This window comes from Drosophila miranda, chromosome 3, assembly GCF_003369915.1.
Source record: "Drosophila miranda strain MSH22 chromosome 3, D.miranda_PacBio2.1, whole genome shotgun sequence".
Taxonomy (NCBI): Eukaryota; Metazoa; Arthropoda; class Insecta; order Diptera; family Drosophilidae; genus Drosophila; species Drosophila miranda.
The window spans coordinates 15,881,232-15,906,442 of record NC_046676.1 but is presented as its reverse complement, the minus strand read 5'-3'; the positions used below and the strand labels follow the sequence as shown (position 1 = coordinate 15,906,442).

The 25,211-nt window shown below is 47.6% G+C and overlaps 1 long non-coding RNA gene across 1 annotated transcript; it reads left to right on the top strand.

Moving 5' to 3' along the window:
* The first annotated feature begins 23,121 nt into the window (after nt 1-23,121).
* LOC117188452 lies at nt 23,122-23,666 on the top strand. The gene is made up of 3 exons (XR_004472588.1): nt 23,122-23,193; nt 23,248-23,400; nt 23,453-23,666. It is a non-coding gene; the product is annotated as an uncharacterized LOC117188452 (long non-coding RNA).
* The last annotated feature ends 1,545 nt before the right edge of the window (nt 23,667-25,211 follow it).

Genomic DNA, 25,211 nt, shown 5'->3' with positions numbered 1-25,211 from the left:
TTTTGTGGCAGCAGTCGGACTGAGTTGTCATAAGGACACAGCAGAAGAAGCAGCATCAGTAGCAGCAGCAGCAGCAGCAGCCGACAGCCGCGGTTGTCGCGGTCGCGGAGGACAACTTGAGCAGCAAAACCCTTTTGCAGCATTTAATAGTTATTTTATGTTAAGTTGTCATTCCTCCGCACCGAATCCAGGCAACGCGCATCCCATGCCAGCCATCTCCAAACATGTTTATTTTCTATACATCATCGGCCGTAACGATAATACGATTATGTACCTCTAATATTTATTTATACTCGTGTACTCATTGCTATGCGGACCCGGGGGATATTTTCGAGGTGTCAGAAACTAATTATGTATATGGCGGTCGTGTTGGGGCGAGGCTTTTGGTCATTTCCATATTTCGTTTTGACATTTCGTTGTTTTCTCTTGCTCATTATGCAAATCGATTGGACGTTTCATATTTAATTTGGATTTTTCAACATATTTTTCTCGCTTATTTTAGGTAATTATGGGGAGCCTTTGCGTGCGTGACAAGGTTTACCAAAGAGTCAACCTGACAAAGTGGGATTTACGGCCTTGTTTTGATGACTATCTGAAGAATCGAATAATATATGGTAACCAGACCGAAAATCACTCAACATTTCACGGTTAGCCAGATCTCACGTGGAACATAGCCGTTGTCCATGCTCGACAACTTTAACGAACCACAATCACCCACCCATAAATCAGGACCATAAAAGCGAACTAAAGAAGTGGCCGCTCAAACGATTTGATTACATTTTCAATCTAATTCACAAGCTCTCTGGCCAAAGTGTCCATTAAATGTCATTTGCAAAGCGCGAACAATTTTTTGGTGGCAATCAGAAAGTGTTTCGCATATAAATTCACACATAAAAATCTCTGGCCGGACCCGCTTAGCCGCTGACAGGTCACAATTCATACAAACTCTCGTATGTGGCATAAATTTGGACCCGTTCTCTGGGCGGGGTGCCACAGCAAGCCTGCCTGCCTTCCGTGGCAGACATTTATTATATTTCAAACAAAGGCGCCAAAAGAGCGAAACGAACGTTTGCAATAATACGACTTCTTGCTCCGCCAACTGCTGGCTGGCGACAATTGCAAATGAAATATAATTTTAATATTTTATAGACATGCTGGCACACACGGACACACACACACACACGGCTTCTGGTAGAAGGGGAACCAGTCCTAGAATTTGTAACCCACATAATAAATGGCAGTCGACTTCTTACTTTTTCAATATATGTATATTCTTTTGGGTTCTGTGACAACTCTTTATTGGGTTTTCTTTTTCGGTGATTTATGATGGAAATTAATATGCAGCCAGCGGTGCCTTCTGGGCACGGCCGGACCCCGTCGGCAGGGAATTATTAGTATATTAATGTGGAAATTATGCAAACGATTCGTACAAATTAATACGCCAATGATACGCCTCAAAAATTTGTCAACAAAGCTGGATTTTTTGACACCTGGCCGGATAGCAAGTGGCAGAAGTCAGCGCAGGGAGAGAGTCACACGTTTTGACTGGATTCAAACGGGGTTACGGCATTGAAGATGGTGGCTAAAATAGCGCAGCACATGAGTGCATTTTAATATGAATTCGAGCTCTGAATATGTATTGAATTCGGCTCAAAAAGATACTTTGTATCGAAGTCAATCAACTTAAGGTTGTACTGTTGCGTCTTACTTGCAGTTCCTCACGGAAATCCTACTAGCCATCGTGTTTCAAATAGCCTTTGGCCACTAATCGATTGATTCCCGCCGAGGAATGGCATTTCGAATAAGGAGTTATTCATTGCCCTGGTCTGGCTTAATGCCTGCATGAGTTTTCCACCTGATTGGCGTCTGGTACTGGGGCGATTAACTGCTCATTTACCCTAGATAATGGGGGCAATAAATTCGCTGTCTATTCGCGCACGGCTCACTTTCACTATATGAATGTATGTGTATTCGTTGTATGTGTTTAGTCGGCGGCAAATGCCAAACGGCCACAGACGACTTTTCATTTTCAATCAACACGCTGCCCGATCAGATGTAGTGTACCTGTTCGAGAGAAGGAGGAGGAGTAGGCCGACACCTGCCGCCATTCCGAGCGTTTCTCGACACGTCACAGAGACCCAGAGCCAATGTCTGGGCGAGCAATTAATTTGACATGCAAGCGAGACCCAGCCTGGCTTTACTCCGTTGCGACGGCGGTAAAAAAGGGTAACGAAAGCGAAACGGCCAATAAAATGCTGGGCCCCTCGCTGCAGTCATGTAAATCCTTTCACTTTCTGTCCCAGCCACAGAAAATGCTCGTAAATCGGTATCTGCAATAGGCCTCAAGACAGCCAGCGAGTGGGAGAGCCTCTTACGGAGATCTGAGCACTGCGATTTCCACGGATCTGGATGAGGATGATGGCTGGGCACGACTTCGCTGCAGTGCAGTAATGTGTTTAGAGGGGGTGGATCAACCGGGCGGATCAATCAAATGCCAGTCAAAGCAATTTTCGGTAGCAAACAAATTCGAACGCAATAACTGCTTGATAAATCGCTGGAAATTCAATTAAACTGCTCGCTTAGTGGAAAATAAAGCGGCCCGGCTAGTTCATAATTATATTTGCCAATTGCATTCGCAATATTTTTCCCTGCGCTCGATGTGGGCACACACATAGCCCATAGCCCCACGTATCGCTCTCTGGTAATCTCTTTAACTACATATAGCCGAAACATTCTTTACGGTCAGCATTTTTGTGCGTTTCATGCCCCATGTGGGTCAACGCGGCGAATGCGCAATTTTCCTTAGCCAAATCATGGCCCGAATGGACGCGGGGAGGGGATCAAGTGGGTCTGCAGAATTCAGCATGCAACATGAAACATGGCACATGTGATAGGCATTTATATGTTATTACCCCGAATCGGAACCACTTCGAGTCTAGTTTTTTGCCAGTTGATCGCGGACAGTGCGGACAGAAACAGTTGTAAAACATTATAATAACCATTGACAATAACAATAATGGCAGCAACGCAGCTGCAGCCACGGCTGGGAATTGATTTTTGATTTATAATTTTTGTTTGATTTTTGGTTTCGATTTTGATTCGTATCGAACGATTACTCGTACATGTTCATGGGCTGTTGTTGATGGAGCAGGCAAGTCATTTTGCATGATGAAATGGATTCGGTTTTCTATACTAGTAGCTACTAGTTAGCTCAGCTGTGACTGTTTTCGAGTGAGAGCGGGTAAGTCAACAATTTAACAATCCTCCACGTCAAGTGGCTACTAATTTGATATGCCTGCACTCGTGCTCATCCTGGAGTGGTGGCTCATTACGGCCCATGTCTGTGCAGAAACCCTTGCGGAACTTGCGGTTCTTGATAATGTTATAGAAATGTTTTATTACTTCCACCTATGCCAACAATTAACATAAGAATCTCGACTGCAGGGCGAAACTAGAGGCCAAACTTTTGCCAGACAAACGAAACTTTTGCCATGCCAGACACGCACAGCCGCCAACATGCGGCATCCTCTCCGTCCGGGTCTGTAACTCCTATCGTTTACATACTCGTACGCATCTGCTTTACCCCCAAATCCAACTCCAACTCCGACTTGGAGTTGTCTGACTTCCGCCGGCATGCAGTCTTTTGACTGTTCTCTACGCACCCCAGCAAATTTGTCATGACACACAATGCGAGTACTCGTACGGGAGGACTTTGCCAAGGGAGTTTTGAATAACATCATTCTCGAGTTGGCCTTCCCTCTCCACAACACTCCACTCCACCTTAACTGGCACTCTTGGTGCACCTTTCGGGCATCATTAACCCGGCTCTTGGAGAACTTGTGCAGGTGGCTACAGGTGCAATCAATTGCCAGTCGGAATTCGAAACGTAGACCCCACAAGGCATCTAGGCAATTGCCAATCAATTGGCATCCAATCAATAATTGCAACTTCAATTAGGCAAAACAAAAACTCTGATTTTCGTACAGCAAACAATTGCCAATTATCAGGCCACTAAATCAAGGGGGGCGCTGCTGGAGAGGAGGGGAATTGGGAAGATTAAAGCCAAAATTTCCATTCGGAAAAACCCGTCGAATATTTAACGAGTTCAATGCTGGCGATATTGGGGGTCGGTCCGAGTGGACCGAGCTCATGTGAGTGGAACGTCTAAGGTGGGTCAATCACCAGAAGAAGAAAATTATATTATGTTCTATTCGAATACTAGTTACCTTATCGTAGACCAAATACATTTGTTAGAGAATGAAACAATGTTGGAGATGATAGCTCTTATCTTAGCTGCAAAAAAAGTCGCATGAGTGAGACTCTTATCTTAGCCACCCATTGATATGGCTATCATAGGTAAAGCTACGAGAGTTGTTCTTTTAGAAATATCAATAAATACTGCGGTATTCAATCGCCATTCAGAGACATTACCAAAATGTCATTCCACAAATCAAGTTGATGGGCATATATATGTGTGTATATATATCCCCGTCACGATTTGGCTCTGACAAATCAACTGGGTAAGCCTTTGTGCCTGTCCGACAGAGTTTCCCTACCCCCCCTTGACAAATATTGTTTAAGGCCTGCAGCCGAAAGCCCATTGGAAACCCCAATGATGAAAAACAACATCCACAAAGGCCAGGTACAATGGTGAATATAAAGCTGGCTGCCTCTTGTTATATTTTTCGTTTTTGCCAGCGAGTGAGCTCGAAGCTGGGAGAAGCTGGCTTGGCTTTTGAGCTTTTTGCACGGGTATTTGCGCCAGTTATAATTGGCATTTTAGAACGTCAAGGTTTCGGTTACGATCTGGGGTTCAGAGTTGTGGCTCGTTGCTCAGTGCTCGCTGCTCGTTGGCCGTGTTTCGCTGCATTTCCATTTCAGTTTTGTGGATTTTTTCCACAATTTTATATTCTTTTAAAACTGTCTGTCATTGTTTGCTATTTCTATTTCAATGTATTTTCATTGGCATGCAAATCGAGTGCATTTTTTTGGCTTTAATTTGGTTATTACTTTGGGTGGTCCCAGGGGTCTCGGCTGGGGTTAAGTCTCGCAATCGGGGCCCGCTCGCTGTATGGCAGCGGCGATGTGGCCAACGCAAATGGAAGTGGGGCGTGGCCAAAGCAATTTGCATTGCATTATGTAATTAGACAAAGCCGTTCGTTTCCTTGTGCCCACGGCGGTCGTCTAGGGGTCGCCGGCAAGGGGTAATGGGGCTTTCATTATGTCCGCGCCAATCCACCGCAGGAACAAAATGAAGACAGCCCCAGCCGGGCCGTGAGCCGTGAGCCATGGGCCAGGCAGCAATCGGGTTCATCATGGCGTCGGCATCTCTTTCACTTGTTCACCGCCTCGCCACATGTGATCTACACGCAGGTCCCGGTCCAGGCCACTCCACTCCGCTCCAACTCCAGTGCAGTCCACTCTAGTCGGAGGCTCTCTTCTCTTCACTCACAACTCCTAACCCACTGTGTCCTCTGGTCATGCATCATAATCATCGGCGTTGATGGGCCGCAGCGGCTGCTACACTGCGCGAAACGGCCGCTCAGTTAACACCTTTCAGCATTTATAAAAGCCTAAAATAGTTGCGCTCTATGATTTCTTACTTCGCCAAGGCGATTTCAAGCTGTGCTGGACTCCGACTCGGAGCTGGACCCATCGTCGGACGTGGCCTGCAGGCAGAAGCGTTGGAAGCTGCCGCCGCCGCAGCGTCGGAGTTGGAGTTGGAGTCGGAGTTGGAGACCCAGTCAGAGTCCCAGTCAGTCGAGCATGCGCACGCTGAGATCGCGATTGTCAGACCGCGGGAGAGACCGCCAGATCTGGAGTCAGTAGTATCTGGCAGTAGGAAGACACTAAAACGAATAGGAGATGCACTTTATTTCTACACTCACTACAGATATTTCAAGTTTCTTTATTCTGTCCTACAGATATTTCTCTAAGGAAACCATTCACTTTTGGATTGAATAGCTGGCAATGCTTATTTTGAAAAGAGTATTCCGGAGCAAAAGCCATAAACTGCAGTTTAGGTTGGTGTTGGGCCCCCTCGCCTCTGCCAGGCCTCGTTCTCATCCCACATTCATGGCTCACGTCCACATCTTGGCCACGTTTTTGCTTCAAGTTCAAGGCGTTTGAACTCTTGACATTTGCCAGCTCTCCTCGTGGCTGTTATGGCTCTTGTTGCTCTGTGGCCATTGCCATTGCGAAGCCTCGTAAATGTAACAACTCGATTAGCGCGAAATATTCCGCCGCCGGCTCAATGCAAACTGGAGCGTTAGAGTGCTTACTGGGAGGGTGGCGCAGGGGAGAGGCGAGGAGATCCCGCCAGGAGGAGGCCCAGCATTAGCGGCACGTTCACGTCGAGTTGGCACTTTTCCCTGCCTCTAATTGGCCTGCCCTGGCCCGAACTAATCCCAACTGAACTGGCCCGCTCCTCACAGCTTTTACTGCATATTGGACGTGGGTTCAGTGCGATGCCACGCCATACCAAGCCACACAATTCCATCTCTATGCGGCATTTACGGCAGTGATGCGCTTATGACGAGCCTGTCCAGGTGCCAGAAGGAGATCAAGTGGGCAGACAACAGAGCAGTCCAAAAATGAAATGCCGCAATCCAAATACCCGCGTGAAGCTTGTTGTTCCCTTGTCTGGTTCGCGCTGTTCACGTGGTGGACAATTGAGCTCGGAAAAATGACAGGATTACCTTGGTACTGGCACGCAGTCTGCACCTTCCTGCCCCACAGGTTGGGGCCGCACTCGAACCAAACAAAGCCAAGCAAACAAAGGGAAAAAAGCTTCGTGCGTGGAGGAGACACAACAAAAAAGCGTTCATCCATTTTTGCGGTTTCCGCCATCTGAATGCCTGGTCAAAAGCATTAGGCTTCTCCAAATGTTTGGTATGAGAGAATCCACTGCGGTGGATACTAAAGCGTCCACCGGAGCACTGGCTGATTTCAGCTGATGCCTGATGCACTTGCGAAAATAATTGAGCTGTTAGCCAACTCCAATACTCAGAACAAATATCGACAAAAATCGGTGCAACATACTCCCCAGAAGGGATTGTGTTTTCCCTCTGCACCACGGAGATTGTTGCGCAATCTGCAGGTTTAGTGGCAGAGACAGCGAAGCCCTGCAAATATTGTCGCGCACAGCGCTGGCCAGAGAACAACAAATTCAGGTAGCTCGGTGAGTGAGACGGCCACCTCTATCGCCACCCACGCCAGGGGCCGCGCCGCCCAAGCCGAGTTAATTGACTTGGCTTACAACAGGCACAACACGAGACCGCGACCGCGACTGCGACCGGGCCCCAGCCCGACGACCACTTCATCATCTCTAGAGGAGCTGCGAGTGCAGTCAGGAGTTGGAAGCCAGGAGCCGGGAGCCGGGAGCCGGGATTCGACGAGGAGACCACGTTATGACGGCCAACGTTCCCGGCGCGGACTAATTTCGGAAACGTGGCCAATCAACGACGGCGTCTGCAGAGGAGGGTGTGGAGCGTGAGGAGCAGGAGGACGTGGCCAGCCAGTAGCCTGAAAAGCCATTTGCAAATTAACTTGAGGCTAGACTACGAAGCGTCTAAATTGTATTTAAAGTCGTTGTGGATCCGCTCGACTGCCTGGTTTGCTGGGGAGCGAATTAAATCACGTACTAGATTAAAAATTGCCCATGAAATTATTAATTTTTCAGCAGCCGAATGCCGATTGCGGGGCGAACCGGTTCGGAGGGGGACCCACCGCCAGATAAACGCACCTATAGAGACTGGCAGCCAGAGCCTTTGCCACTTCATAAATCGGAAAAACAGACTTAGAAACCGAAACCGAAACCGAGACCCGCATGCAAGGAGAAATATTTATGCAACTGTCAGCAGGTCTCAAGCTGCGCCCCATTTCAATAAAAATCAATCAGGGAAATTTATAGAACACCAAGCAGTTTCTGGACAGCTGTTTAGCGGCCCCTTCGAACCGATCAGCACCGCCCGATGGCTCTCCCCCAATCAGCCTGTCACTGTGTAGGTGTTATATAATGAATTCGGCCAACACCAAGAAACAAAAGCCGCTGACTAGCAGCTCTTGTCCCGCACAGCAGGCGGTCCTCGGCGCTGACTCACCGCCAAATATCCTCTCCAGCCCCCTACCCACCCAAAACCTGACAGCACCTTGCAAACGGACAAAAGCCCACTGGAAAACCTCTTAAACCATGGCTGCCCATGCCTTGGCACGTTCTCCCCCTGACAATCTTTATATATTTATTCAGATCTGGCATATGCATATTGGGGGGATTGTATTCGTACGTACATATGTATATTGCAGAACAGATATTGATTTATCATATTTCCTGGGCGTTTCAGTTGACAGCACAGCAAAAGTCGTGCCTTTATTGTTCTCGCAACTGCAGTTGTGGGTGGTTGAGTCTGACAATCTTTAGGGGTTCAGTGGGGCTGGGCTGGCCTTCAGCAGAGTCCCCTCCCGATAAGGATTAATTGATGCAGGGCTGCAGCGTTCTTAGAACGGTCTAAAGGGGGATACCGGCTCTTTTTCTCAGACATAAACCAGTCAGAGAAGTAAACCAGAACTAATTGCACAGTTGAAAAACGGCGAAAAACGCTTCACACGTTGCATAAACGATAATAGTTCCTCTTAATTATCGCACAACTATAATTCCATTCGATCACGATATGACCGAGTCGTGTAAGCCATAACTCTCCCTCTCAAAGCGCCACTCACAATAGACAATGCATTGGGGCATTAACAGCGTTTTATGGCCAATGCTGAAAACAATAAAAAATTTGTCAAATTGCCACTGTACTTGCCCGCCCGGCAGCACCAGCAGCAGTCCGACGACAATTGCTGGCCATTTAATGCCATTGGCAAATTGCATTTCCAATTACAACCGGGGAGTGGCAGCACCTCCCTCTCGCAGGCACCCCCTGCACCGCCAGTTGTTTGCTGATCTGGCAATCACCTCTGCGCGGCATGAGTGGCCAATAAGCCATTTAAAAGTGCATGAGTCAGGTCCTGGATCCACGCATCCTTATCAAAAAAATGAAAGGGGGTTGGAAAAAAGCAAATAAATGGCATCGCTTCCGTTCCCGCTTTTCGGACGCATAATGAAAACATTCCACAAAGCGATTCAGTGTTTCCCCTTTGGGGAGAGCGGGGTAAAGCAGCCCAGAATGATTTTCCTCTTGACCTGCTCTGAATTTTATGTTACACCAAACTCTTTGGCCCGGCCATTTTCAATTTACGAAAATGCGGGTCCTACATCCTACAACCATCCGATCCCAGCCCCATCCTCTGACCAGCTCATCTGAAATGCACACGATGGGCATCATCCTGGCATCATGTTTGGAATTCGTTATCAATTTGGCTTTCGTTTTCGGTTTCCCCCCATAATGGTGTGGCATAAATTGCCTAAAAGCGGACGATAAAAATCGAGCCCACTGCAAACGGCCCACTATTAATTAGAGCCGCCTTTGACTCTGGCTCTGCGAGTCGAATTATGGCGCAACAAATGGCCGAAAATGTGATAGCGGGACAGCTGGTTGGGAAAGAGCAAACCAATGACCCACAGGGCGGCCCCCACAAGTGACACACACCACTCCGCTCCCCGCTCGGGCCAGGACAGTTCGGTGTACACTGTGAGACGGAGGGACTCATTGTCAGTTGTCGTCAGTGGGACATGACGCAGCGCTGCAAGCACACTGTTTGGCTTGCAACATGAGGGAATACCGAACGTAACTACCATTCTACAGAGAGCCGCGTACTCGCGCCGACTTTCAATTTCATACCGTGGCTCTCCATCCATCCCGTAATGGTTCCCTCTCAGGCCAGACCCCTTAATTAAACGGTGCAGCACCCATGCAGCCAGTGGCCCATGGTCTGACCCATTTGAAGTGACTGTTTTGTTTCGCTTTGGAGCTATCTGTCGGCCCTGCCCTGCCCTGCCCAGCCATCGCTCCTATTCCGACTGGCTCTGGAGTGGTCCGCATGTTAGCTTTGTCACTTGAAGTCGGGGCAAGCAATTTGCATATCAGTATCCACTGTGTCCGGGAGTCTGGCGATAGGCTTTGAACGGCGTTTCACGTCTGTCGCCGCCCAGCGTTCAACTGACTGCCTCATTGCTTTGTGTGTGCTGTGTGCCTGTGTGCCTGTGTGCCCGGGCCCAACTTTATTGCTGGTCCGCTTTGTTGGCCGTTGATTTGTCCACTAGAACAGGGCGGAAAGTTGAAAAGCGCAAGGCTGCAGACTGTTGCGCTCTCTAGAATGATCTCCCTTCATTGGGTTGGAAAAAGGAAAAAGGGATGTTTTCCCCATCCGCAGTGATCTTTGGCTACAGCTGGTAGGGCATTCCCCTTTCGTTGTTGCATTCCGCTGGGTTTGGGGACTAATTTTTCTTGCCAACAGCTACACAAGCAGCGCAGACAAAAAGCAAAGGACTGCATCATTGTCACTTTTGCAGCTTTGACGCATAATTCTCAGTTACATAAATCGCATAACTGTGTCATGTATGCGGCGCGAGTCCGACCTAGTCGCCCAGTTCTTGGCCAGACTTCGCACGCAACTTGGAGGCGGGCACTGGGTGCTGGGTGTCGATTCTCTGGACTCTGCAGAGCACTGGATCCGATTCCGAATCCGAGTACGAGTTCGAGGCTGAACCACTGGCTACTGGCCACAGACCACGTCACGTAGCCGGGCAGGGAGCGCGTGACTAAAATGCGTGTCACACTTTAGATGATTTTTATTTCGTGGCCCAAATTGCTCCGATGACAGTTAACGTGAAATGGTTGTAGTGGACCCATTGTCGACCTGACCATGAGATGGGAGCCGGGGATTGAGTGCTCTCTGGATGGATCCTGGGCGTACTTTCTTCGAGCGTTGGCCTCTGGCTTTTATTATGCTAATTTTATACTTCCATTGTTCCAATGCACGCATATCACTTTATTACGGGAGATGGATGCAGATCTGGCTGCTGAGGAAGAAGGTCTCTGCCCGACTCATTTGCATGGCGGCTTCTGCCATTTTTGGTCAGCAAAGATCTCAACCTCAACTGTATGCAAATTTGCTTTTTGTTTGTCGGGGCGACTGCAACTCAAGTCGAGCAGTAAGTCAAATCAGAAAAACCCGACCCGACCCCGAAGGAGTGGACGTGGACCCAGCATGGTCTGCTGGACTGGTGGACTGGTGGACTCTGAGGATAAGGGTAAGTTCCGAGACTCCTTTGTGCTGTCAGCGACGAAAGAAATCATCAATAAAGCAGGTTCGACTTGGGTCCGAGGTGGGGTTTCGACTCGCATGCACATGGCCCACAAAACAATGTTGAAATCAAAAGCAAAAACCATTAGCACAAAGACGAAGACAGCAGCAGAAACAATACTAATGCGAGGGAAACTACCATATCGTCGAAGTCGAAATGCTCTTTAACACGGAATAATGGGCAAAGATTTTGATTTTGGATAAGCTTTAAAGTTAAAAGTACCTGTATGTTCATCCTCTTAAAAAACCATTTTAGAAATGGGTCCAAATTGAGTTACACCAGGAGTACCACAGCCAGTTGATTGATGCCTTTCTCAATTACTCAACCACCCCACTGTGATAGTGTATGTTGTCGGAGAAGAAAGAGAGGCAGAGAGAGAGAGAGAGTGAGAAGGACTGAGAGGAGAAGAAAAAACTTTACATACTTTGGCGGCAATATTGAACATTTGTTTTCATTCAGTGGAAAAGTTGCATTGAAAAGCGTACCCGAAAAGCACAGAGCTGAGAGTCAGCCAACAAAGTGATTGATGTCGTTGTGCGCTGTGTGCCAATAAATTATCAAACAAAATTGCTGGCCGACAGGCAGGCCAGCCAGCCGATGGACAGACAGACAGACACACAGACAGACTTATCGACCATATGCTCGACTGGTCGAGTTAATGATTTGGCAATAATTTAACATTCGGAGACCCCAAAACATTTAAGTGGCAAGCGGAAAATTGCACAGCGAATTCCTTGACGTTGCATGCCGCGTGTACTTATGACTAATGCCAGTCCCAGCCTCGACTCGCACTCGTACTGGAGGCAATTACAAGGGGCTTGCAACAGTAACAACAACAGCAACAACTACAAATCAATTAAAAAACTTGCCAGGCTTCTATCGTCTTTCAACGCCCACGAGGCCCAAGCATTGAGTTCAAAGTGTTCACAGGAAAAGTCTCTCCCGTTTTTTGCTGCAGTTTTCTTCTCCTTATGTTTTTTGTTTTCTGTTTTTTGGATGTCAGGGAGAATTACACGATTTACGATGGCGATGGGGCGACAATTGTGTCTGTCTGTCCGACTGGCCGGCTGTCCTTCGCTCTGTGGCGAAAGGTGCGCCTGCGCAATTTTCAACAACTTCCCCAGCACTCGACACACGAATCGGTGTTACTTGGGTCTATCTTTCCTATTCCTCTGGTGTCTGTTTTTCTGCGGAGAGTCGAGAGTAGAGAGCTGGGTTGCATGTCGCCTTGCTGCATTTATCCGTTACTTTCGGGCCACATCCGCCTGGCTCTTTAGTCTCGACTGTCAGCTCGCCCAAATTGCGTACTGAATGGGATGGGATGGGATGGGATAGAATACTCTGGGACGGGATGGGATACGATTGGATTGGATTGGATAAAAGGTGGCACATCGTAGCTGCTGCGGCTGCTGCTGCTGGTGCCAGAAGATGTGGGGCTGGCTCTACAATCTATGTATGTGCATCTTAATTGTCAGCTGCAGTCTGTGTTAGTGGGTAACTGGGCACACAACGGACCATAGCGTCGTCGCAGGGACCTACTTTAGCAGTGCCTTGGGATGGCCCAGTCACAACAGCAACAGCAGCAGCAGCAGCGACAATTTAGTTGTGGCTTAGTTCATGAGCTGTCATTAATCGCGACAGAGCAATGATATAGTGCCCAGATATTGCCCTGCAGCCAATTACAGATCAAAAACAAGCGAGAAAAGGCGAGAGAAATACAAATTTCTGCTCACAACTTTCTCATTGGGCTACACCCTGGGAATGGGGCTAAGACGATTCGGGAAATTGTCACTTCTGTTCTGTTACTGTTGGGATATCCACAGCAGAGGCAGTACAACTTTGGAATGCATTCCCTCAACGGGGCCTTAATTGAGAGATTTCCACCACATGACGTCTTTAAGTGAAGTAAAGTAAAAGGAACTATTGTTGTGATGGATTATGGAAGTTATACACTGACAGAAAAATAGCATAAATACAAAAATAGTGAAATTAATTCGAAATTCTAAGCGAGGGATTTTAATCCAAAATTTATTCGAAATATAATAGCATTCAAAACATACGGATAGATCTGTGATTTAAACTGATTAAAACTGGCACTGAATTGAGCATTAAGTAAGCCTGGCGGCAGCAGTCGGTTGCCACTCGAATGACGGCTCTTCGGACGATGGATCTGCAAGGGTATCTCAGGCTGCAGCCTACAAAGCTCCTTTGTCTCTGAGCTGCTGCAAATGGCTGTTGGATGTTGGACAATGGCTCAGCTCGCATGACGCGTTGCGTTGGCTTTAAGATATTGGACAGTTAAGACATGTCACTGGGCACGCCCCTCGGCTGGTTCCCTCCCGCCAGGCACCAGAAATTTCACGCATCAGTCGCTGGCAACATGGCAGCTCGGGCTTAAAGAGAGGGAGAAAGGCAGCGAGATATACAGAGAGAGAGAGATGGCCAGAGCGAGATGGCCTCACACTTGCGCAATTAGAACGCCATTAAAAGGGGACCTACAATGTGGCCGGTGCTGCGAATACTCTCTTATTGCCGGTAACGCCCCCATTATTCATGCTTTGACTGACTGCGACTCAGTCTTCGTTTTCGTTTTCGGTATGGAGCAGTCTCAGACTCTGCTAAATGGAGATCGATGGCCGAGCGTGGTCTCATTAATCAAATGACAAGTAAGCCTGCCCGTCCTGCCCGACTGCATCAGTGTATCGGTGTACCGGAGGAGTGCATGAATGGAGCGAGGCAGCTCCGATTGCGAATGTGAATGCCACTCTGAATGCGCCGCCTCTCGTGGGCCAAATTAAAGGTGCGCGCCTGCGCGCTTTCCAATTGAATCGAATCACTAAAGCGGAAACATAATGGCTCCCGCTTCCAACACTTCAAGAGGTCCACAGCTCCAGAGCCCCAGCACCCAGACCGATCAATAATCAGCCTTATAATGCACTGAATGCTTGTTGAATCACACGAAAAGAAATTGCCATCAGCGATAAGTGAATTTCACTTGCAGTTTACTCTTTTCCACAACTACGACCACGACATCGACAGCGACACAGAGGCGGCGGCGCACCCAGAAATCCCCCCAAATGAATGACCCGAAGGCAAAGCCTCGCCTGCCCTAATTAAAGTCCTCGGCAACGCCACCCATCCACATGAATCTCCAATCCAGTCCCAACCTGTCCATTACATGGGCGTCGCATCGGTACGTCGAAATTTACGCAGAATTCTCGCCGAGGTCCCAACGTGCTTTGCCTAGGGAGCTTCTGGCGGCGCTCGACTGGATGTTTTCGGGTTGGTTCCTTTTGCGATGACTGCTTTAAAGAGATTCATTAATTAGCCCAAGCAGCGTAACAGTGAGTTTTCCTTTGACAGTTCTCTCTGGGTCGTGGCAGTTAAGACGGCTGCACCGGAGAGTGTGCTGCTGGCTGGCTAATGGGGAATCATTTTTATGTGTCTATTGAGTGAAGGGGAATATTGGAAAACATGACATTTAAGAACACTCGTTTTGCTCCTGGGACTGCCAGACAGAGAGGCACTACTAAATGTATCTATAGCTGGGCGAATTCCATATCTACGCCCCTCTCTTGCTGATAAATGGATCGTTTTCCTTAGTGGCATACTCAAAACGACATCTTCGAGTAGAGTTGCTCTGTTCTGTTCTGTTGTACCCTCGGACCCACAAACGACTTGTTTACCACATTAAATCTAATAAAAATCACCACGCACAATTTGTAGCTGTCAATTGGGGCATGCAGCAGATGACAGTTGAGACTCGTATCAGCCCTCGACTCGTTTGACAAATCTATGGCGCACACTCCTGTACTGCAAGAAAGTTACTTTTATAATGGCTCATTCCATTATTTTGCTCTTACAGACATTCACCGAAAAGAGCAACTGGGGATGGTATAGAAAATCTTTTTGGCGCTACCTCGGCAAGTGATGAAATAAATCATTTCGCTCTGCACGTGATGATAAGATGGAGATGCTTCTGCTGTACGGATACAGAGACAGATACATATACAGCCATACACAGATACGACTACATACGCGTATTTTGCTCTTCAAAGTGCAAGTGTCAATTACAAACCGTGTCAAAAATGTCAAAGTCTGTGAGTGACTGGCCACGGGCGGGTGGCTGAGGGGAGCCGTGAGAGCAGTGTGAGTGGGTCGTCAGTCCGCATGCTGCCACAACGCATCGGATCGGCTTTGACTATGGATTTGCACCCCCACAGGGCAGTGTCAAACTCATCGTCATCGTCGCCGTCAGCCGCCGCAACTTCGACAAGTTTGTCCTGTCAGCGCCACCGTCGCACAGAGTTTATTACATCAATTTGTGTGTCCCAATCCCAGTCCAAGTCCCAGTACCGCCCTGCCATCCATCCAACCATCCATCCAGAGCAGAAACGAGAGAAATTTGATACAAATGAGTTTTCACACTTTGCGTGGACGAGAAATGCGACGCGACGCGTTCTCCACGTATCTATGTATCCATCGCTCGCACTCTCTCGAGTGTGTATCTGCATGAGCATGAGCATCTGTATCTGTATCTGTATCCCCAGTATCCTTTTCCATCAACGTGTAAATTGTGTGCTGTCAAACTTATGACACTCAGCCATGATACGGCTGCCACAGAAAAACAAGAGCACAAAATATGAAATGAAGGGAATGGAAAATGGAGCTCAGTTGGGAACGAATATCCAAAAAGGAGATCCCGCACCCGTTGGTGTAAATTAGATTTCGTTTAGAGCTGCACTGAGACGTCTCTCCTGCCAAATTGCTTTGAGTGTTTTTCTGGGATGAATATGGGAATAGGAATGGGATAGGGAACGGGCATGGGATCGGGTCTGCACGAAGGCAATATGCATTTGGCGGTGCTTGTTGGTAAGCATATTAATTGCTGCTCATTTCCATGTCTGCTGCCTCTGTGGCACAGCATCTAGGGTGCACTCCTCTGCAATTAATATTTGTCGTCCCCGAAACGGGGCTTCGGCGTGTTTCCCTTTCGTTTTTAATTATCTCTCACAAGGGGCCATTACTGTCTCTCTGGGCACGGCCCCGCCCCGCCATCGGACTGTGTTCGCATATTAATTTATAGTTTCTATTAGTTGGATCCCCTGATGACAGACAACAGCTGAGGCCAGATCAATGCGGAGTCCAGGCGTCTCTGGGGGGGTCTGCCAGTCCACTCTACTGCGCCGAAATATGGCCTGGCCTTATCTTTTATCGTTCGTTTTATTTGCCAATCTGCTCTGCGCTAATTAACTCTTAATACAGTTAGCTATGTTGATATCCCGTTTGGCGGCTGCAACAGCAACAGCAACAGACACTGCAACTGCAATGCACTGTCTGGCCTATCGTGCAACACAGATTATTCACAAATTAACACCACGACAGCTCCGCATGGCCATTTATTCGGCCAGGCCGGGCCATTGGAGCTGCACCTCCACATGGCTTGGAGCGGGCATGAATCAGGGGAACACGAACCGAACGGATCGGAACGAAACAGAACCCACAGAATGGAAAACAAAAACCCCAGAAACCGAAGCTGAGAAATCGGGAATTGAGAATCGAAGAAGCACCAACACACGGGAGGGAAAACAACATCCAACGAGCGCCACGCACTTTCACACACAATTTTCTGCACGCACTCAGCCAAAAAGCGTTAATTACACTAATTATGTGCCGCTCCTCCCGACGGTCGTGCGGCCTCGGTGCTGCTTCTGTTGTTGCTGTTGCTGGTGTTGGTGGTGGTGGTTGGGGGCCAAGGGCGGCGCACAGATAAAGAAAATAAATATGGAAAAATAACTAAAATATCGTTTCGAACAATGGAAGATGGGGTAGACGAGAGCAGAGACACGGCGGAACGCTTTGAAGTGCTCCAAATAAAACTGCAGACACACCTCAGCCGCAAACCGAACGGACCAAAGGGGGAACAGAGCCCAGAAAGGCCGAGAACCCAAAAGCCAGAAGAAGAACCCCTTTGAAAGCAATTATATGACCAAGACCAAGACCAAACAAAAAAGCAGAGTCTTTGAAGCAAACAAAATAAAAAACATATTAAAAATTGAAGTCGAAACATAAATCTTGTTTTAGACTTCAACTGGGGCTCAAGCGGAAACCAACCAAAGAAGATATAATAACTAAACTTTGGCAGTGAGCGGCTCAGTGGCGGAAGTTAAACTATATGCCTAAGAGTGGGGCAGTGGCAGGGGCAGGGGCAGGGAGTTCATTTCATCCGCCTTCAAATTAGCATAATGTCTAATTGCTTCATCCCATTCGCGCCTAAAAATAAACGATTTCTCTGTTTTGTTTTGCTTTTCCATAATTTGTACAGCCCTTTTCTATTAATTGACGGAGACGCCGCCCCAAACATTTTCCATTCGAAACAAATGCTTTTGCTCGTCCATTATTCGGTTCGGCTAATTAGCATTTCTTTTTTTTTTGTTTTTCTGAGTGCTAATTGTTTTTGCAAATGTTTTCATATTAATTTATGCACACAGATGCCTGCTGATGCATTCCACTGAGAGAAAACTCTCGCGGATAATGTGTACCCCTTATTCCCTCAGGGCCTATCTGCGCTGTCTCTCAGTGTCTTTCTGGCCGCATGCCTAGGCCAACACAACGGGGCACGCCTCAGTTAGGCAACTGTGCAAATAGTTGTCACCATTTGTGGCAGGAACATGCGCTCCTCCGTTCCGCCTGGCCTCAGAGATTTTACGTTCAATTATACGGTCTGACAGAAGTGATAAAATGCATCGCCCAGGGCATGCGGCATTAAAGTTGGCTAACGTTGGAGCATATCACGACTGGGAGGACATCTAGATGCACTCTTTAATCACATTAATGGTTTCGCATCAAGCTAGAATACACACAAAATCGGATCAGAAAATCATACTCACCACACCATCCGAAAATGAAATTCAACTCAATCTGTTCCTTTAAAATCCGCCAGAGGGTGTCTTATTTTGAAGCCAATTGGTATTCCCCAATCAGAAGGGAAAATAGTCATAAATTGATGCAAATCTTTACTCCGTTCGTTGGCCCCAAAAAAACCAAAAGCGTTCGTTCCCTAATTACATTTTCCATTTCATTTAGGCCATTCCCACATCATATCAGACCATCATCATTCTCTACAAAAGAAACGTAAGAATCAGGTTCACAGCTCAATTTCACAAAAGCGATGCGATTATCATCAGCCTACTCCTCCTGCTCCTCCTCCTCTTGCTACGACTCAAAAGCACCAAACTCCACCGACAGTTCACATATCCAACTAAGTAGAAAAACGGCGGGCATTTTTGAAACTAATCCATCATGTTACGGCCCCTGCCCTTGTTCGGATACGTTTTATATATGGGGACCGCCCTTTAAATGAGAGCCAAATGAATGAAACTTTTCGAACAATTTATGAACGCGCCCAAAGTTGTAAAGCAGCGGATGAGATGACAGCCGACCAGAGACAGGGGGACTGGGAGATGGTGGGGGAGGGGGGGAAGGCCCAACCGATCCAACCGAGCGGCCGGTCATCTGTCATAACTTAATTTTTGACATTTGAAAAGAATTTTTGTACTGGCTCGCTGCCCGCTGCTGCTGCTGCTGCTACTCGCATAGATCAGAACTTTCCATAAGCCCAAAAATGTCGAAGCGCGGCTCGGTATTGTTTTGACGCATGCAACAACTCATCTGTGAATTATGATTTATTATCTGTTTGCTGGAACGCCCCCGCCGCCGGATAATGTTGCACTTGGCCAATTGCACTTGCTGGAACAGCTGTGTTTTGAATTTGAAACTGAATTAGAATTTCATTCGTTGATTCATTCATCAACATGTTGTTGTGGGCAGTGTCCACATGTATCTGCGTATCCGTATCTGCATCTCGGACAAATTTGTGCATGTCATCAATCATATATTAAACATGGAAATCATCCCAAAAAGCTGATGAAGTAATTAAGAATACACGAGGCCACTGCAGCAAGATACGCTTACTGGGGGGCAGCAAATTCAATTCTCAATCTTTGCGGAAATGACAAATTTCCTGAACTCTTGAGCCCTGACCTAACAAGAAGAGGCTTACATAATTGGAAGTACTTGAAACGACAATGAAATTGGGGAGGAGAATATCGAATTTAATCATCTTCCTTCCAGCCAGCTAAAATGAAGTAAACCCTCGTCCAAGTTCATTAAAACGGATTCCAGCAGAGCCTTGCAGCTGCAGCTACAGCTACAGCAGCATCATCGCACAGTAGTTCGAGCACCTGTAAGAAGCTGCGCCACTAAACAGTAGTCGAGCCATGGGAAGCCATGGACTTGGACTCCGTAGGTAGCCAATTTGTACGCCCCTTCCAGTTCCCCACTCTCGCAGTCCACCATCCAGTACGCAGTGTCCACAACAAATTATTCGAGAGCCGAGATCATAAACCGCTGATAGTCCTTGTCGCCGCCCACAATTCTGTGTCTGTGGGGCAGTGGAGTGTCTACCTAGTGCGAGTGTGCGAGTGCTCATGCTCTCGTCCTGGCCATGCTACGGCTCCTGGCATTCTGGAGTACACATCACAATGCCAATAGTATTGTGGAGCGCTCGAGCATGTGCTTCAATTTATTTTGACAAGCGCGCAGTGTCCGAGTCCCAGTCCTTGAGAGGGATCAAGATATGAAATGTGTGTCATCATTAGTACGCGGGCAAGTCAGGGCTGGGCAGGGCAACGACAAGTCAAGGGTTCTGGCCCGATGTCCTTATTATACGGACCTCCGTGCCCGTGGCCCCAGCCATAAAACGGTGATGCCATAACGTTCCCTCTTATTCTATTTTTTTCCTATGTTTTATTTTATATTCTGTTTCCTTTGTTTGCCTCCCAGACAGGCTGGACTGGCAATAGTTTCTTACCTGGTCCCTTGCTTTGTTGTTCCGTTTATTTAACCAGGTCCAAGGAGCTGGCTCCCCGAGTGTCCTGCTGGCATACCACCGCATAGACACATATTTATTTATTATCGACGACAGGGACGAGATGTGCAGTTGGAGGGCCATCGCTGACATTCGCAGATCTGCGGCGCTGCCTCTCATATTTGCCGGTGCGTAACTGCTTCGCCTCCGGACCATCCTGGCCATTCAGAGCGTGCAAGCATTCTGTTCGTTAGTGCAAGATGACCAGGAGATGGTCTCAAGAGGCCACAGAGGAGTAGAGACAGCAGAGACAGAGTGAAAAGAGCTTTTCCTCCCTCCCAAGCAGCGGCAGAGTCTGTTGCATATTAAAGCAAAGAACTCTGCTGGCCATAACTCATTCGAGCACGTGTTGCATGCTGCACGATACCTTTCTGAGGAGTTTGAGCTGACCGCACTAATGGTATCAGTTTTCAATTTCCAGCAGTACAGTTAGGTCGGGGGCAGCACTCGGGACGTTTATCAAAAGAGCTGATAATTTGCATCGATTACATGCAAACGGGATTGGCTTTAAAGAGCCCTCTCCCGTTCTCACACTGCCAATGGGCCATTAAGAGGTGACTGCCAGTCCGTTTCGCTCTAATTTCATGATTTCAAAAATGAAATTCCAGTTGAAATTTACTGTTCATTCAACCGCCTATAGTCTGCCATGGCATTTACTATATATTCACACGACATATTTGGATCCACCGATGTATTGTATGGCAACTGTACAGAACCCCAAATCAACATCTAATCAAAACATTGCAAGACAGACAGAGAGAAGATGCATGGCCCAAACACACACGCCCCAAAATATTTCCAGTTAATCATGCTTGTGGTCCTGGAGGCAGGGGCGGCATGCGACAGATTCCACGAATGCCGATGTGCCTCTAGCCCAAGACCTGTCCGCCGCGGACGGTACGAGCAGAGGAGGCAAACACATAAGACTTACATAATAATTGATGACATAGGACACACGTAGAGTCCGGACATGTCCAAATGTGTGTGTCAGTGAGGGAAGAAAACAAACAGGGACGGGGCAGAGGCGGGGGCAGAGGCGCATGGAACAATGGAGGAGGCAACTATCTAATGATCGATATCTGCTAGAACAAAGACATAGGCAATCTCTGGGTAACTGCCACGGCGGTTTGTCCAACTCCTCCCAGGTCCCAGACCCAGACCCATTCCCAGTTCCATTACCAGTTCCATTCCCGGCCTCGTACGTGAGCCAGCCCCTCTCAGACATTGCGTTGACAAAGAGCCGTTGACAATGCCCCGGTCGAACCCAAAGGACAACGATGCATGCTGATGAGAATCTGGAAACGCACAAGGGAAAATATTGAAAACATTGAAAACAGCCTCGCAAGAGCCAGCAAACAATTTGTGGTTATCTCTGTTGGAACAGGTAGGGAGGAGCCCGAGATGTGATTACGATCGTGAATATGGGAATCGAGAGAAGAGAACAGAAAACTGAAAACCAAAGAATGCCTCTCTATGTCATCTTTTTGTCGTTTGACGTGGTTAGACTTGAGACGATGATTTCATCGTTCTAGATTTCTCTTTGAAGAGTGGAAAATATCAATTTACGCAAAGATCTGAACCAAGTCTAAGTGCCCGCTGATTGTCATCAGTTCAAGTGATGCTTTACGAGCGGATCTCTTTGTGAGGATCATCCGCTGGCAGCTGGGCTGATTCGCCAATCCCAGAGATGATCACTAATTGCAGATCAGTCTGCCAGAGCCGTAGGAATCACTCCTTTCACTTTTTCTTTTCATAATATAAAAATTATCATTTTGGATACATACATATATGTAGTATTTCCCCCCTCCATGGGGGATCATAAACGTGTATTACCGAGCTATAACAAGACTTTAATTGCCCGCCGGCGCCGTATCACAGCGAGCTGTGAACCGAAGGTGTTGCTGGTCAAGGATATCCTCCATCATCCGCATCATCATCATCAGCTGCGCCCGAACCTTTTTAATTAACCAAAAAGCGAACCCATAATTTAGGAAAACACTTTTGGCAACGCATCCGCATCCAGTTGCGCGTCGGTGCCGCTGGCTTGGCTGCCGCTGAGGTGCCAGATCCTGCTGCGTTTGTTTCATGCCCTGCCGCCTGCCCCTCGAACTACAGTTAACGCCTAGAAAAACTGCCTTGGCCAAGGGCGCCAGGGCAGACAGAGAGCCAACTCACGCAGCGTTAAATGGAGGCCAATCAGCAGCCAAGGCACCTGCAGCGACCGACTCAGAATGGGAATGGGAATCGGAATCGGAATGGGAATGGAAAGGAGCGCGTCCCATCCTCAGTCGGCGTTAGAAAATTGTTTCCAAATCATATGTTGTCTGACAGTAGTTCTTATAACGCGTTGTCTAATTTTTATTTATGGTTTCCTGTTGCGACTCCGACTCTGGATTCGTATCTCAGGGCAGATTGTGGCCGCTGTTGCCGTTGCTGCTTTCGGCGAGGTCTGACTTGCAATTTTGCGTGTGCTGCAGGTGTAAAATTTTGGCACCTTTGCAGCAGGAGCAGCACCACTCGGAGCACAACAGCGAGATGGAGGTGTGACCATAAACATTAATCAGACTGCTCGGCCAGGCCAGGCCAGGCCAGGCCAAGCCACTGGGTTAGTAGTAGTGGGCCACAAACTCCGCGACGCAGAGACAAAGAGATACTCGTACATAGATACGGTGAAAGTGGGTAAGTAAGCGCGAATAACTCGAAAAAGAGGTTACTGGGCATCGCATCGGGTATTTTTTTATCGTTAATTGTGTTATTTATTGCGGCTCAATTCGTGGCTTAAATGAGCCTTAATCAATTCGCTTTTTATCGTGTAAAAATATCTTATACGAGGCAAACTCTCATACGGAAAGAGTAGCACTAATTGCTAACAGTAGTGAGTACAGTAATCTCTAAATAGTATGACCAAATCGATTTCAAAGATCATCCATGAAAAGAATGGCAGTTCAAGTGGAACTAACGCATCTAAAATCCAGAAGCCGTGTTAAGATGAGGTTCTATTTAGCTCTATTAAATGGTATTTGCCAGTTTCAAATTTTCGAAAAACTCTTCTTTAAATTGCTTTTCTTAGTGCTTCTTTTTTGTTTAACAATACACGGACACGAGGTCTGCCCTGGCAGACACAGCCCGATGTGTGGCAAGAATGGAACATGCTACGTAACCTTTGCCAACGAATGTATTCGCAATCTATTCAACAGACAGCAAACTGCAAATAGCTTAAAAAGTGAGTAAAAATATGGCTTAAACTTGGTTTAGTCACTGACTCTGTCTTCTAGTATTCGTGGTAGTGCAGAGGACAGCTTGCACTCCTCGCGAAATGCCCCTTTGTAGGTTTCGTCAAATGACAAACTGGAGTTTCAGCGAAACCCTTGAAAGAAGCCCGAAACTAGTTTCGAACATAAACTAAATATAAGTAATTGGAAAGAAACTATGATGGATCTACTCTTAAACCGCAGAAAGATTATAATAAAGGAGTTCCCATATCCATAACTCCAGTGAATATATCCACCAGGACTCCAGGCTGCCAAAACAGCAGATACCATTAGGTGGCTAAGCCAAAAACAGATTGAGAGCGGACCCGAGTTCCAGTCCGCGTCCCAGGCAGGGTCTGTCACTTCCATCAAGTGCCTTGTTAACAACCAAATGATTAATGGATGGTGCCCGACTATCAACTTCACACTCGCTGAAATAATTTCAGACTGCATTTCGTTCACTTTGACTTGGTGGCTGTCTGGCTGAATGACTGACTGACTGACTGACGGGGCCACTCACGTAATTAGTGTTTCGGGGTATTCGGGTTTTAGTGCCTTTTGCCATTTTGCATGATGCCCTGCGCACATTTTGACACCCTGAGTGCAAGGTGTTGACGATAATCATCGGTAATTGGTCGGACATCAGACATCAGACATCGGTCACTTGAAAGCTCTTCTTAGGATACCTACGAGCTCTGAGCTGTGAGCTCTGAGCCCTGAGCTCTCCTTTGGCATCCGTTGCAGCAAACGCTAAGTAGGCGCCTAATTATTTTGACACCTGCTGGGACGCAAGTCGCGGCCCGTAATTACAGGGTATGCGCACCAAGCTCACGCCTCGATCAAGGCTGACAGATTTTTGGCAAACCCGAGAAGGTGCTGAGCTGCAGCAGCTGCTTCCTCTGGGAAGGTCTGGCTATCATTGATCGGCCCTGGGACTGGGAACGAGACCAAGACAGAGCGTTTATCAACTGCTTTCATAGGGCCATCTCGGGGCCCTAGCCGATCCTCGATAAGACAGCGCTCTTTGTTTGCCTTTGTAAACGATCCAGAACAAGTCCTGCGACTAGACTCCTGGGCAGAGCTAACCCGACCATGTGTGCTGCTGCTGCTTGTGATATGCCCATTGTCAACGCCTTACGCATTTTAACAACGCAATTTGGGCTTCGCTTCCACACATGTGAACCGGCAGAAACCCAACCTGATGCTATCTGGATCCAGGCACATCCACAGCGCGATCACAGGCGAGCGATAGTAGCCAGAATATGCATAGGGATCGGATCTGTGCTCTCCTTACACGCACGTACACAGCTCCTCCCCCTATCCTTTATCCTCTTCCTCCAGCACCTCGTCTTACAGCAACATGTGCGGATTTGTGTGCATGCTGCTGGTCCCTTGTAGGTGTCAGCCACATGAGGATCCTTCCGATGGCTATCTGTGTGTGTTCACGAGACTCTCTCGAGGTAAAAGAGACAGTCGGTAGACGCTGTTCTTTTTATCCCCAGGCTTGAGGTTAGTTCTGAGGTCACCGCACAACTGTTTGATAGGCAAATGTGAGATCTCCAGATTTAATGGAAGAGATTGAGGCATGGGTGGGATCGAGATAGGGCCACAAATGTGCGGTTTTTGTGCCACAGATGGCACTCTTTAATCAAGATTAGGTTTGCTTGCGGAGATCTTTAGGAATAGATCACGAGGATATGTGAATATTAAAGGAAATGTCCTGTGCCATGTGCATAGGTTTTAAGAAGTACGCAGGGTACCCAGAATAGAATCTATGGGTTTG